The sequence below is a fragment of the Lycium barbarum genome, chromosome 10 (assembly GCF_019175385.1).
Source record: "Lycium barbarum isolate Lr01 chromosome 10, ASM1917538v2, whole genome shotgun sequence".
Taxonomy (NCBI): domain Eukaryota; kingdom Viridiplantae; phylum Streptophyta; class Magnoliopsida; order Solanales; family Solanaceae; genus Lycium; species Lycium barbarum.
The window spans coordinates 56,233,076-56,246,561 of NC_083346.1; the positions used below are offsets into that span (position 1 = coordinate 56,233,076).

At 42.1% G+C, this 13,486-nt stretch overlaps 1 long non-coding RNA gene across 1 annotated transcript; it reads right to left on the reverse strand.

Moving 5' to 3' along the window:
* Window positions 1-4,846: 4,846 nt before the first annotated feature.
* LOC132614740 (uncharacterized) lies at window positions 4,847-7,095 on the reverse strand. The gene is made up of 3 exons (XR_009572430.1): window positions 6,363-7,095; window positions 5,854-5,902; window positions 4,847-5,147 (listed from the first exon to the last, which is right to left on the reverse strand). It is a non-coding gene; the product is annotated as an uncharacterized LOC132614740 (long non-coding RNA).
* Window positions 7,096-13,486: the final 6,391 nt, after the last annotated feature.

Consider the following 13,486-nt stretch of genomic DNA (forward strand, 5'->3'; position numbering starts at 1 on the left):
CAGGCTCTATCCCAAACTTGCCGGCAACAAAGGGTGTAACATATGATAAAGTGGAACCTAGGTCAATCAGTGCATAAACATAGTGGGAGGAAACTGCTAATATACCTGTAATAACATCAGGAGACGTCTCACGGTCCTCTCTACCAGCCAATGCATACACGTGGTGTTGATGACCGCTCAAGCTAGATGCTCCATTCCTCCCCCTACCTCGCCCTGCTGGCGTCTGAAAAACCTGCCCTGGAGGGCGCACTGCAGAAGAAAAGCCAGCCACAGACCTTGTAGGATGAACCATACCTGTACCAGCCCCCATCGGCACTCCCTCATCCTGTGGCCCGGCTGCCCACAAGTATAGCAACCATCTGGGCCCAACTGACACTAACCTGCATGTAACTTGCTAAGCTGGGTACATCGTGGCAAAGGGGGCCTTATCTGGCCTGACTCTAGTTAGTACTGAGAACCTGTCGCTCTAGAACTCTGGCCCGCTCCGAAACAAGAAGACCGGTCAAATATCGGACCTAGAAACTGCGGAGGTGCACTCCCTGCCGGTTGATAAGAATACCTAGGATACTGCTGTTTTTGTCCTCCCCCTGAACTCACTAACCATATCAAAATATCTAGCCCTCGTACCACGGCTCTGGTTACGCTCGCGCTCTATCCGCCGCTGGCGTTTACGATCCTCTAAATTTTGTGCATACGCTTGTATACGGGAGATGCCCATGTCTGGCTGTAATGCAGCAGTCGTGCACTCATCTATCAAGTGTGGCCCTAGCCCAGCCACTAAGCGATGAACTCTATCCTCCATCTCAGCCACCATAGATGGGGAATATCTAGCCAAGAAATCGAAGTGTATACAATACTCTTTCACATTCATACTGCCCTGCTCAATACGTAGGAACCTGTCTGCTCGGGCCCGTCGGACCTCTAGAGGTATGTTATGGCGAAGAAAAGCATCTGAGAACTCTCGCCACACAGCTGGAGGGGCATTTTCTCCCTAGATAACTCCCATGCCTGATACCACTGTATCGAAATATCCCGGAGTCTATATGAAGCCAACTCTACCGACTCAACCTCATTCGCGTGCATAACCCTCAAGGTCCTCTGCATACCATCAATGAAATCCTGGGGGTCCATATTTTTCTTTACCACAAAAAACACAAGAGGACCTAACCTAAGGAAGGTCTTAATCCTCGAACTACTAGCCCTGTCTACTAGGTCAACACCAACTCCCTGCTGCTATGCCTGGGCGGCTACTAATCTGGTCAACAACCGTACAATATCCCATACATCCTGGCTCTCTACATCCAGCTGAGGAACTGGGGCTGCTGCTGGAGGCGGGGTATGCGATGTCTCAGACGACCCCTCACTTTGAATCTCCTCCTAGCCCTTGTGGCCTGTCGAGTACAGCTAGTGGCCTCACCGGCCACCCTCTTGCCCTTCTGGGCGGCTATAGCTTTCTTGCGGGGCATCGCTGAAATCATAACAATTCATCAGAAGCGAACGCTTCACACAGGGCTCTATCGCACAATCTAATAGAGAAGGAGCGACATCATCCTAAATGTCCTGTAGCCTCTTGTTTATAAGTGTGGTTCACAACACGCCCATAAACAAGACTCTACTAGACACGGTCTGCAGATAACCTTAGGACAAAACTGCTCTGATACCACTTCTGTCACGACCCAAACCGACGAGCCATGATAGGAGTCTGACCTCTAGTGACCAAACACCCCATGCAGAAGAATAGTGCAAGCTAGCTATGTTGCTACATAAACTGTATACAAAAGAATAGAAGCCGACAAGGCTATATCATCTGACTGCTACATACAACTGTCTACAGACCTCTACTGGAATAAAAGCTGTAGAAAGGATGAGACAGCGCCCGTTCATGCCCATATGCATACACATCTAAAAAAGGGCATACCAAAACTGACTGTAGCTCTGGATCGAATGGAGCGTACTGACCACTGCTAGATCTAGATGTACTACTGAGTTGGACCACCTATCTGTCTGCCTGTACCTGCGGGCGTGAACGCAGCCCCCTGAACAACAGGGAGTCAGTACGGATAATGTACCGAGTATATAAGGCATAAGAACAACATATATACACATGAGAATCATGGATAAATCTGAACTCATAAACTAAAATGACTGACTGCATGTACTTATATGAACTAGTATCTGCCTAAATCTGCATGAATCTGCGTAACTGACAATGACTCTGTGGGCACATAATATGCATGCTCATACCTATCAATGATGGTCGTGCATCTATAGGTGTGCGTATATAACGCCTGATATGTGTGCGTACATAACGCCTGATGTATGTGCGTATATAACGCCTGTAAGCCTCTATGGCATCTCGTCATATCACATTGGCTTCTCTGTGGCCATCATCAATATCATCATCATAGTAGTAATGCGTATATAATGCCTGATATACGTATGTATATAACGCCTTCTCGTCACGGGTCAATGTACATAAATATATGTGAATGTATGCACGAATAAACTGTATGAACAGAACTGGCTATATAAGACTGGACCTATGAACAGAAGGATTACTCATAAATGGGGTACATGAACATCAAAGACTGAAGTAATCCTAATACTTCTAAGAGTAGAGTAATATGAAATCTCGCTTACTCACTTTTTGGATCATATCATGGGATCATGCCAAAAGAAGGAAAGGTTAACCTTATCATACCTTGAAGTATACGCAATCGCCCAACTTCTACCTCTTGAACTATCAAGTCTACAATTAAGATAACATAGGGCTTAATTAGGCTATTTACTTCGCTTACTAATGATTCTAAACATGACTAGAGCTTGACAACTTATGGGAAACATTTTCCTTATAAGCTTAACGACTCTTTAACTTCCCATTCGATCCAACATCAACCACAATACCCACAACACAATGATGACACATATATACATCAAAATATACTTAAATCCATCCCCAATCATCTATTAAAATAACCCTAAGTCACTATCTTGTCTTTCATCCACTTACCACTTCCACAACTATCCCCTCTTTACTTGGAATCACTAAAACTCTTGATACTCAACTTAAATATAAGGGCAGAAATCATTTACAAACCTCGAGGGGTCAAGAATCCCAAGAATCACTCTAACTTCAACTCCTCAAACATTACAACCTTGAAGAAACCCTAGAAGTAACCTTTCTCTACACCATCTCGGGTTTACGGGGTCCGGGTCTTATCAAATCTTCACAAATATGATGGAAAAAATTGGGAGAGAATATCTTAGGGTTTTTCTAATTTTGGAAGGAGGAAAATATGAAATCGGGTCGTGGACCACCTATTTATCCTTGGAAGCCAAAAAGGCTACAGCGTTCGGTTCGACGAGCGGGTCGACGGCCCGTTGACATATCGGCGGTCCGTCGACTTGCTCCGTCGACCTACGCCTGCAGATGCATTGCTGTGGGATCCTGACAACACCGCACGTTGATGGTCCGTCTAACATGTCGACGACCCGTCGACGATGACTGGTGTCCTGCAGATTTTTCTTGTTCAGTTCAGATTGCGTCAATTCGATTCGCTCAACTTTTATCTCTTATAAATGGTCTGGAATATCTAATGGTACCCTTGTACACGGGGTAAGACATTTTCTACCTCCAAACTCGGGCTCGGGTCTCTATTCCAAGGGCATACCCGACTAGGAAACCATGGGTTCTACCACTACGAACACGAGGGGTGTAACATTTTACTTATATTGAAGGTCAACCATATCCCATTTAAAACCTTTCATCGAATTTTGGTCGAAATAAGGTTCTCCTTGTTTATTTTGAATTAGAGTGGGCTTGGACCAAAAGGATTTAAAAGAAATCATTTAAACCACTTACACTATTAACACTTCTTTTGGAAATCATTTTTTCATTATCCTTTTGTGATTTCTGAAAAAAAAAAAGGAAAGTTGGATTTCTCAAAAATGCTCACTGTTTTCAGTTTCAGAAATTTCAAGTTTAAGAAAAGTTAACCTTTTCAAATAATACGTACTTCACTGTTTTCAGTTTTCGCAAATTCCATTACGAAGGAGAAAAATCATTTCTTTGTAATTTTTCGAACAGCAAGAGTAATCTTTATCTTTTGTTGGTTTGAGTTTGAAAATGATTTCGATTTCTATTCGTCCATGCATCGTTTTGCCTAATTCTCAACTAGGTTCCAACCACATATTTTATAATATTTACAACATTCTTACAAGTGTATTTATAAAAAAACATATACAAAAAATGAAAGAGAAAGGAAGGCTAGTAGGCAGTAACACTCCGTAAATTCGAGTTAAGTGTGGAAGTGTATTGGAGGATTGGACTTCACTTTATTGCGTTAACATAAAATATGGCTAGAGTTTACGACCCGTATTTTGAAATACGGTCCGTATACCTTGGACGTATTTCACCCATTTTCCTAGGTTAGGCACTGTTTTTGTTATGATTAAATACGGCCATAGAATACGGGCCGTATTTTGAAATACGGTCTGTATACCTTGCACGTATTTCACCTGTTCCCTAGGACTGCTCACTATTTTTCATTATTGTTAAATACGACCACAGAATACGGCCCGTATTTTGAAATACGGTCCATATTTCAGCAGCCGCCAGCTGTGTATATAAATAGCGTGATTCAGTTAATTTTATGACTTCTTATCATTCCCATAAACTGTCACAACCCAACTGGAGGGCCATGAAGGGCACCCGGGCCAACCCACTCGGGCACCCGGTGCTAACCCACTCGGGCACCCCTTGACGTACTCTCATATTCACATCTAGGTGAGCCACATGGCTTAATCATAATTTACATATATCAATAGTTCTAATCTCGTTGGGCAACAACGCATTTATATCATCATGAATAATAATGCCCATATCCGTATACATAAGCTGACAAGGCTATCGAAATGATATACAAAAATATGAGCCAACCAGGCTGCAAGACATCTAACCATACACAACTATCTAGGAGCCTCTAGGAAGAGTATGTAACATAGTACGGGCGGGACAGGACCCCGTCATGCCCATATGTAAGTACACAAAAGAATAATACCCAAAAGCTGTAGCTCCGGATGAAATGGAGCTCCTCTATGTAGTCCCTGAAAATAAATCTATGGATCAAGCCTGTCTCCCTGTCCACCTGCGGGCATGACGCAGCATCCACAAACAAAAGGACGTTAGTACAAATAATGTACTGAGTATGTAAAGCAGAGTCATCCTCATAGTAGAAGCATAATAGACAACACAAGAAATAACATAAGATGGGAGAATCAGGAGGTAATAGAGTCATTTGTACCTCTAGTGGCCTTCATCATATCTACTTACTTGTCTTTCGTAGGGACCTTCAATTTCTAATACTTAATCATGCATATATACATACATATACATATTCGTATTCGTATTTATTCATACTCATATCCATATCATACCCGACCATGAAGGTTCGGTGGTTCACATACCCGGCCATGACAAGGCTCGGTGATTATACATACCTGGCCCTACCAAGGCTCAGTGTTATCTGTACCCAACTGCAGTGGTGTGCGCGCGATAAGTACCATACACGGCCATATAAGCTCAGTGTTACATAATAGTCATACATACTTAGACATGTATACATAAGACTCCATAAGTATCATACACATCAATACTATCATCGTTCTCGTTATGTCTATCCTTGGAGGATCAACTATTATATAAGGGATGGAATGGAATCATGAAAGTATGGAGGATCTAGAGCTTTAGTAACTTTAGAGATAGAACCATTTGGAGGAGATTATGGAACTCATGAAAGGGGGTATATAGCAAAGGAGCTATGCCTTTATGAAAGAAAAGTTAGCCTTACATACCTCTTTGTCTTCTTAGCTATTTAACGTTCACCGTTGAAGCTTGAATAATCTACATTTAGAAGGATTCATACCATAGTTAAGCCTTAATGACACTCTTAAATTCAAACTAGAATAATTCATGATCTAATGAAAATTGGGCGGCACTTCCCCAATTTCGTCCACTTCCACCATATTACAAAAAAACTCCCAAACATCCATAATACACCCAAAATATCATAATCAAGCAATCACATTACATTAAACCTTTAAAGTCTATCCTTGTGGTCAACTTATACCGACAACTCCACACCCATTTTAGCATGTTTTCATATAACGCTTCGTCATCACCATTACTACCTTCAATAACATGATTATATCCATATCATACTAAGAATCATGACTCAATATAGTTTACTACTCATAAACATCATAAAAGCTACATTTAGACTTCATTTTTTACTTTATTCTTCTAGCCAAGTTTTGCTACAACCAAACATTCGCATTAACATAAAATAAGTATGGAAACTAACCTTTTTATCCCATAGAAACAAGCTTTGGAGCAGCTATCAACTTGTGCAAAAACCCTAGCTACAATGCCTAAGTATTTCTTGAAATCTACCAACCCTAGGAAACCTTCTAACACATGAACACTTGATTCTTGCTATTTGATCTTTGTAATCTCTTGGGTTTGGGTGTAGTATGCTTACATAAGGGTTTTGGAGTTTTTGGAGAGCTTGGAAGAATGTGTGAAATGAAAATGAGCAAGGGTCATCCATGTTATTAAAAAAATCTTTTGACCTGACCCGATTTATACGGCCTATTATACGGGCCGTATAATTTATACGGTCCGTATAATTGGAACGTATAGTCCCACCAGGGATCACCCCTCTCTGGAAACACCAAGCAAGACAGCCAAACTACAAGCACAACAGTTTTCTTACGTAGTAGGACAGGGCTTCAACAACCCGAAGGACGGCTTGCCACAAACCTGACTTCAACAACCCGAAGGATGGCTTGTCAAGTTAGTCGGACAGTTTGAAAGATCGTAGATATGAAAGTTTTTCCTACAAAATGGGCTGGCTTCCTAGCCAAGCTACTCAACTCGGAAAAACTTTCGCACTACTACAGACATACTGTAAAAGCTTCGGAAAACTATTGTACTCATAGCAAGCTCAACTTGCCCAATATTTCCGAACCCTATACTAACTTAGGATCAGCCTTTCCATGCCTTTCAAAAAAACATTTTATTGATATCGGAAAATTTACAGGGAAATTGTTTGATGCCCTCTAACTACTACATAGCCTCCTATTTATAGGAGTTGGAGGCTTCCATAAGACTTATCTTACATGGCACACGGGCCCCGCTAGACATGTGGAGGTCCTAATAAAACAAACCTAATTAAACGAGCCTAATAAGACAGCCTAATAAAACAAGCCTGATAAAACGAGCCTAATAAGACAGCCTAATAAAACAAGCCTGATAAAACGAGCCTAATAAGACAGCCTAATAAAACACGCCTAATAAAACAAGCCTAGTAAAACGAGGGGAACATTATTTGAAGCATGACAACCATGTGCAAGCATGTGACCATGGGGTCCGCTTTGGTCTTTCTTGTAAGCATGTCAGTAAGCTTTATCCGACGGAGCGGTGCTTGATGGAGTCGACGGCGTTGTTGCGTATCCTTCTTCTATCCACCATTCTGGTCCATGTTTTTGCTTGAATTTTTCTTTGTTTTCTAGACTTCTTTTTCGCGACCTTGTGTAGTAGCATTTTTTGTTGGATGGCCCTGTCATCTCTGGATCTATTTTTGCTGAATCTTGAGATGGAAAATCCAACCTTATCTTTGTGATAGCCTGAGTGACTTCATCTTTGATTATTTCATACGGCATTCGGTACTCCTTTGCTGCTTCTCGAACTCTTTCCCAATAGGGATGGTTATAAGTGTAATTCCATCGAGCCCTTTCTTTCGGCCATATCTCCTTTGGGATGCACTTATTTCGATGGAAAATAATTCTCTGTGCTTCGCTGTATTCATCTTCTAAGGACAAGACAGAGACGGGGAATTCCCACCATAGTGAAATATCTGGTTGAGCATAGACCTTCCCATCAATAATTTTTATCGGTCGATGTAACATGAACACTTTTGCTGCATAGGAGTTTTGGAAACATTGAACCCAATATATTCATGGTTTGAACCATTGCAGAAACTTTTTGAGAGCAGGTTCAATCTTGTCAAAACATCGGAACATGTCGCACTTGAATTCCATGAAAATATAATACTGGTGACACAAGTACCAGAAAAACCATAATAGCTCCTGTGGAAAATCATTGTGCATGTGTCACGACCCAACCCCGTAGGCCGCGACTTGTGTCCGAGTAGGACACCGTACGTACCCGATAACCCCAAACCAGCGTATAAATGAAATACACAGATACAGAAGTCAAACGGCATCACAAACTATCGCATATAAGCAGACGTAGCGCACGGAAGCCGATAAGGCTATCACAAAATACATAATCCCAAAACATATATACACAACCCACATGTGTGTCTACAGACATCTACAGATAGCATCAGAAACATATGACGGGACAGGGCCCCATCGTACCCCTGAATAAATATATACATATAAACAGAAAAGTCTGTACCAAAAATGTGGCTCCGGACAAAAGAGCACTCCAAGATAGCAGAGTAAGATCCTAAGCGGGCGGATCAAAAAATCGGGCGTTTGTACCTGCGCGGCATGAAACGCAGCCCCCGAAGAAAGGGGGTCAGTACAGAAGATGTACTGAATATGTAAAGCATAGAGTACAGTAAACAGAATCATAACCGGAACAAAAATTACAGAAAATGAGTACAATGTCCAGAATATCAAAATGCATATTTACAAAACATAAGTAATGCATGCAGAGACATATGCCATGTTCGGCCCCATTATGGGACTCGGTGAACAGAACGTGGTCGCCACCCCGTCACTGGCGCCACAACACATCATACTCCAGAATAGGGGATAGCTCTTTAACATATCATAACATATCAGATGGCCATATCATATCATATCACCAACATCAGAACATAGATGTACATGGCACATGATACTCCGGACCCATGTACATGTCATACCTGCCCCCTCACATCGAGGCACGGCGAACAATGCAGTGGCATACGCTTGACAACATATCCTGGCCCGGGCTCAGTGAGAGAAACATTGAGGCATCCACGAGTGGAGTAGTGAGAAACTAAATGCAATATAAAACACAACACGTTTGTAAAGACTCGATGAGACATCTCAAATGACAAATCATAACAAAGAGATCGGATGGTAATCATAGTGCGGGTTTTTCGGATGTCACATTGGGTCACGTCAAAATAATATTTCTGGGATCGTTTCCATGTTCCAGAATAGTTTATAAGACTCAATGGAATATTTAAAACAATTGTCGTTTAGTAGTTAGAAGAGTAGTTAAAACGTTTCCTTTAAATATGGCTTGAAAACAAATCAATAGCACAATAGGAGAGGATTTGGAAATAGTGGGCCCACCTCGGGTCAACTGAGGTGACGCACACAAATTACGTACATTAAGCTTTATGGAGTCACTTATGAAGGTTTTAGTGTAATCCGGTTTCATTTGGCAAGTTATAGATATTGGAGCAATCGTTTCAATAAGATATGAAGTACTTAATTCAATTCTATTGAATGAAAAAGTGTCAAAACTAAGCTCGGATTTCTAAGAGTGGAGTCGTCCTCGAGGCTCGTATCTTAACCTATCATACCTAGGACATGCCAAGAGAACGAAAAGCAAAGCTTTACATACCTTATTCGCCTTTTACGTTTGTCCAAATTCAAGTCCCGTTTCCTCCAAAATCTACAATTAGTCACATTTACCAAATATTAATTATTAGGCTTTAGGAATTTAATCTCAAACCAATACTTGTCTACAAAAATTTGGGCAGCATCTCCCCTATACATACCACATCCCCGAGATTTAACTCGGCCCAAATGTCAACAACCATACCAACAACAATACCAATCACATCAACAATCGATTCGAAACGCATTCTGACATAAATAATCTCCTCTTTTACTTAATACCTCAACTTTCAAACTAACTACGCACATTCAAACTAATTTCAACGTTTACATATTCATTTACGAATTCGAGATCATTCAAACATAATCCAAGAACAATCTATACAATATTCAAATACTTCCACCAACATACCTTACCTTACCCGAAAACTCCCCAACTTCCCTAGGAACAATTTCAATGCATTTCTTGCTTCCAAATTCATAAACTATCCCAATAACACACGTATTAACAACATTGTTTTTTCACAATTAAGGAAACGACACTAAAATCACGTTGGCTTCCAAATCAGCCCGTAACCATTCCAACATCAATTTAACCCATCAAATTCTCATTTTCGTCGTAGAATACATATCAACAACAATCAAATTACTACATAGAAATTTATTCATTTCTACACAACATATATGCCACAAAGCCAACCCTCCCACATTCACAACCTTAACCAAAATCATCAAACTTTCATTATCAGTATAAAATCCGCAACAACAACAACCAAAACATTTAAATAAAATGATTGAATCACTACTCCTACACACATATACATGCACGGCTACATACATGCACACACGGCCACTATGCCCACCTCTATATTTCCATGAATTTTGTCCATTTCCACATACCACAACATAAACAAACCCTTCATAACATATAAAAGAGGATGAAATCTTACCTTTTCTCTTTGACTTCTTCACTTGACCAAGGTGCGGAAACGATGAAACGGATGACTTATCGCCCCAAACAATTATACCACGTTGTAGAGGACCCTTGAATTAGTAGGAATACTAGAAGAAATAAATTTTTGGGACAAGATTTTTGATCTTCAATTTTCTTGGTAGCTTGGCCGAATGGTGGTCTTGTTGCTCTCCAAGTTTTATTTTCTTGAAACTTCTTGAATTATGAGGAGAAATAAGGGTGGTCATCTTATTTTATCACATGGATTTTAATTCCACATGGGCCTTGGGCCATATGCCCTTGGCCGGCCACCTCTTGGGCCCTTTTGTATTTTTATTTTTTTGATTTTTCAAGCCTAATTACTTCATGTCCATTTCTTGTAATTCATGCGACTATTTTTCCAAATTTTCAATTTTGCCCTTAGCCTTCCTCAATATTTTCGCATCCATAATTCTTACAAACAACTTGTGTGCTAATCAAGGTTGAAATGTATGCTTGCACTTAACCTCCCGCAATTGTCTTGAATTATCCGAATGCACAAAAATGCGGGATATAACATCCTCCCCCCCCCCCCTCTTTTAAAACATTCGTCCTCGAATGTTGAATCGGCCTCCTGGTGTATTATAGTACTTCGGGGAGGTCTTCTCTGTACTTGTCACGTATGATCATTTAACATTCCCGTTTTAGAAACTTAGATTGCCTGCGGCGCTGAAAACAATTACGGATACTTCCTCTTCGTTTCTCCTTTCGGTCTTCCAAATCATCTTTCCTTTATTATTGTTTGGCTACAATACTCTAACCGAAACTACGCCGTCGACATATAACTTCCTCGCCTGACCGTCCGTTACAGACACGGACTATTCCTTATATGGTAGCTTTTCTGTCACTTAGATACCTCTTTTTTTGTACCGTTAACCTTCCTATACTATCACACCCTAGTTCTTTTGTCCTTCAATTTTTTTTTACGCCAATAGTCGGTTCTTTGTATGCTTTGCCTGATCATATTTCTCACTTTTCACTCCTTCCGACACTTTTGACCTCCTTGCATTTCGTTCACTTACTCGCTCACTTTCTTTTCGAAATATCGTCGTGTTAGAATTTTCCGACCTTAACTTGTAGTAAAATCAGTGTTCATTTATTTCATAACATCTATACCTTGCTTCTCGATCAATACAGTCGCCAATGAAAGGCTATACGCATACATACACATTTACTACAACTTTGCTTACAAACATTTCCAACCGCTATTCAAATTTACCCTGATTCCCGAGCTGTGTTACGCTTCCTTCGTTTTCACCAATCTAGTCCGCCTTAGCCTACGCGACCTCTATAAGTGTTTCTAGCCACTCTGCATATTCTAATTCCCTTTGGGTTACCCCAAATTCCCATTTGCCTCTTATATATACACTTATGAAAAATTTAGTATACTTTCCAGGGGTTCACCCATCCCAGAATTGCTCTGGCCCTATCACGCTTAACCTCGAAACTCTAGTGCATTTCGACACGTTAATGCTGATATAATTGCACCGACTTCCTCACACGACCTTTCTCACACAGTCTAGGGCAAGCCGGGGTCTTAACAACTTCCGAAAAGTTCTCGTAGCGGGTCCCACTCCGATCTAGAGAGGGGCTGTCATTTTTCTTATTATGCATTTACTATATTAGCCTTCTAAATCTTCAAGGCTCACCTTTTATTATATGTATGACTATATCAACGGTTTATCAATTCGGGTCTTGTCTTACTTCTATTAGTAACTAGGAGGGGAAAATATACCACAAAATAGAGCCTAGACCGATCAATACACATATATTTCGAGAAAAGACTAATAATATACTTGTATCCGCATTTGGTGGCCCCTCCGGGTCCTGTCGACTAGTCAGGGCATAGATGCGGTTCGCAGGACCGCCAAAACTGGAAGCTCCGCCACGGCCTCTACCGCGGCCTGCTGGTGTCGGTGTACCTTGCCCCGTGGGGCGCATAGCTACAGATGAAGATGATGAACCAACAGCTGACCCAGTAGGCTGAACCATACCACCTGGGCCGCCCCTGTACGGACACTCTCTCACAGTATGGCCTTGACGGCCGCAAGCAAAACAGGCACCTGTAGCACGATAGCACTATCCGGGGTGGTGCCTCCCACAATAAGAACACTTAGGCATAGGTGGCCTCGACTGACCGGGACCTCTACTCGCCTGTGAACCTGAAACCCTAAAGCTCTGGCCTGCCCTGAAATACCCTGCATTATCTGGTCTCCGACCCGAGAACTGTGGGGGTGTGCTCCGTGCTGGCTGGGAAGAGTACCTGCTACCCTGCTGCTGAGACGACCTACTCTGAAACTCCTCAGAATACCCAGCCGACCTGGACCTCTTGGGCTGGATCCTATCATGATCCCTCTCGGGCTGACGTTCCCTACATCGGTCCTCCATGCCCTGGGCGTATGCCTGTACCCAGGAAATATGCATCCCTGGCTGGGAAGCCATCGCCAGGCAGCTATCAATCAAATAAGGATCTTGCCCCATCACATACCGGTGCACCCTGTCAGCCATATCAGCTACTACAGCGGGTGCATATCTGGCCAGTGAGTCGAACTCTAGGCTATACTCTCGGACGCTCCTACCCCCCTGCCTCAACTGTAAGAATCTGTCAACCCTAGCGCGCCGCAGCACCGGAGGCAGAAAGTGGCCAAGAAAGGCCTCAGTAAACACATCCCACACTGCTGGGGGAGCGCCGTCACCCCTGGAAAACTCCCAGGACTCACACCAGTTAGCAGCTACCTCGTACAACCGGTATGAAGCCAACTCGACGGACTCAGTCGGAGAAGCCTTAATCAACCGTAGCGTGCACTGCATCTGTCTGCTAAACTCCTGGGGATCCTCTTCGGGTTTTGT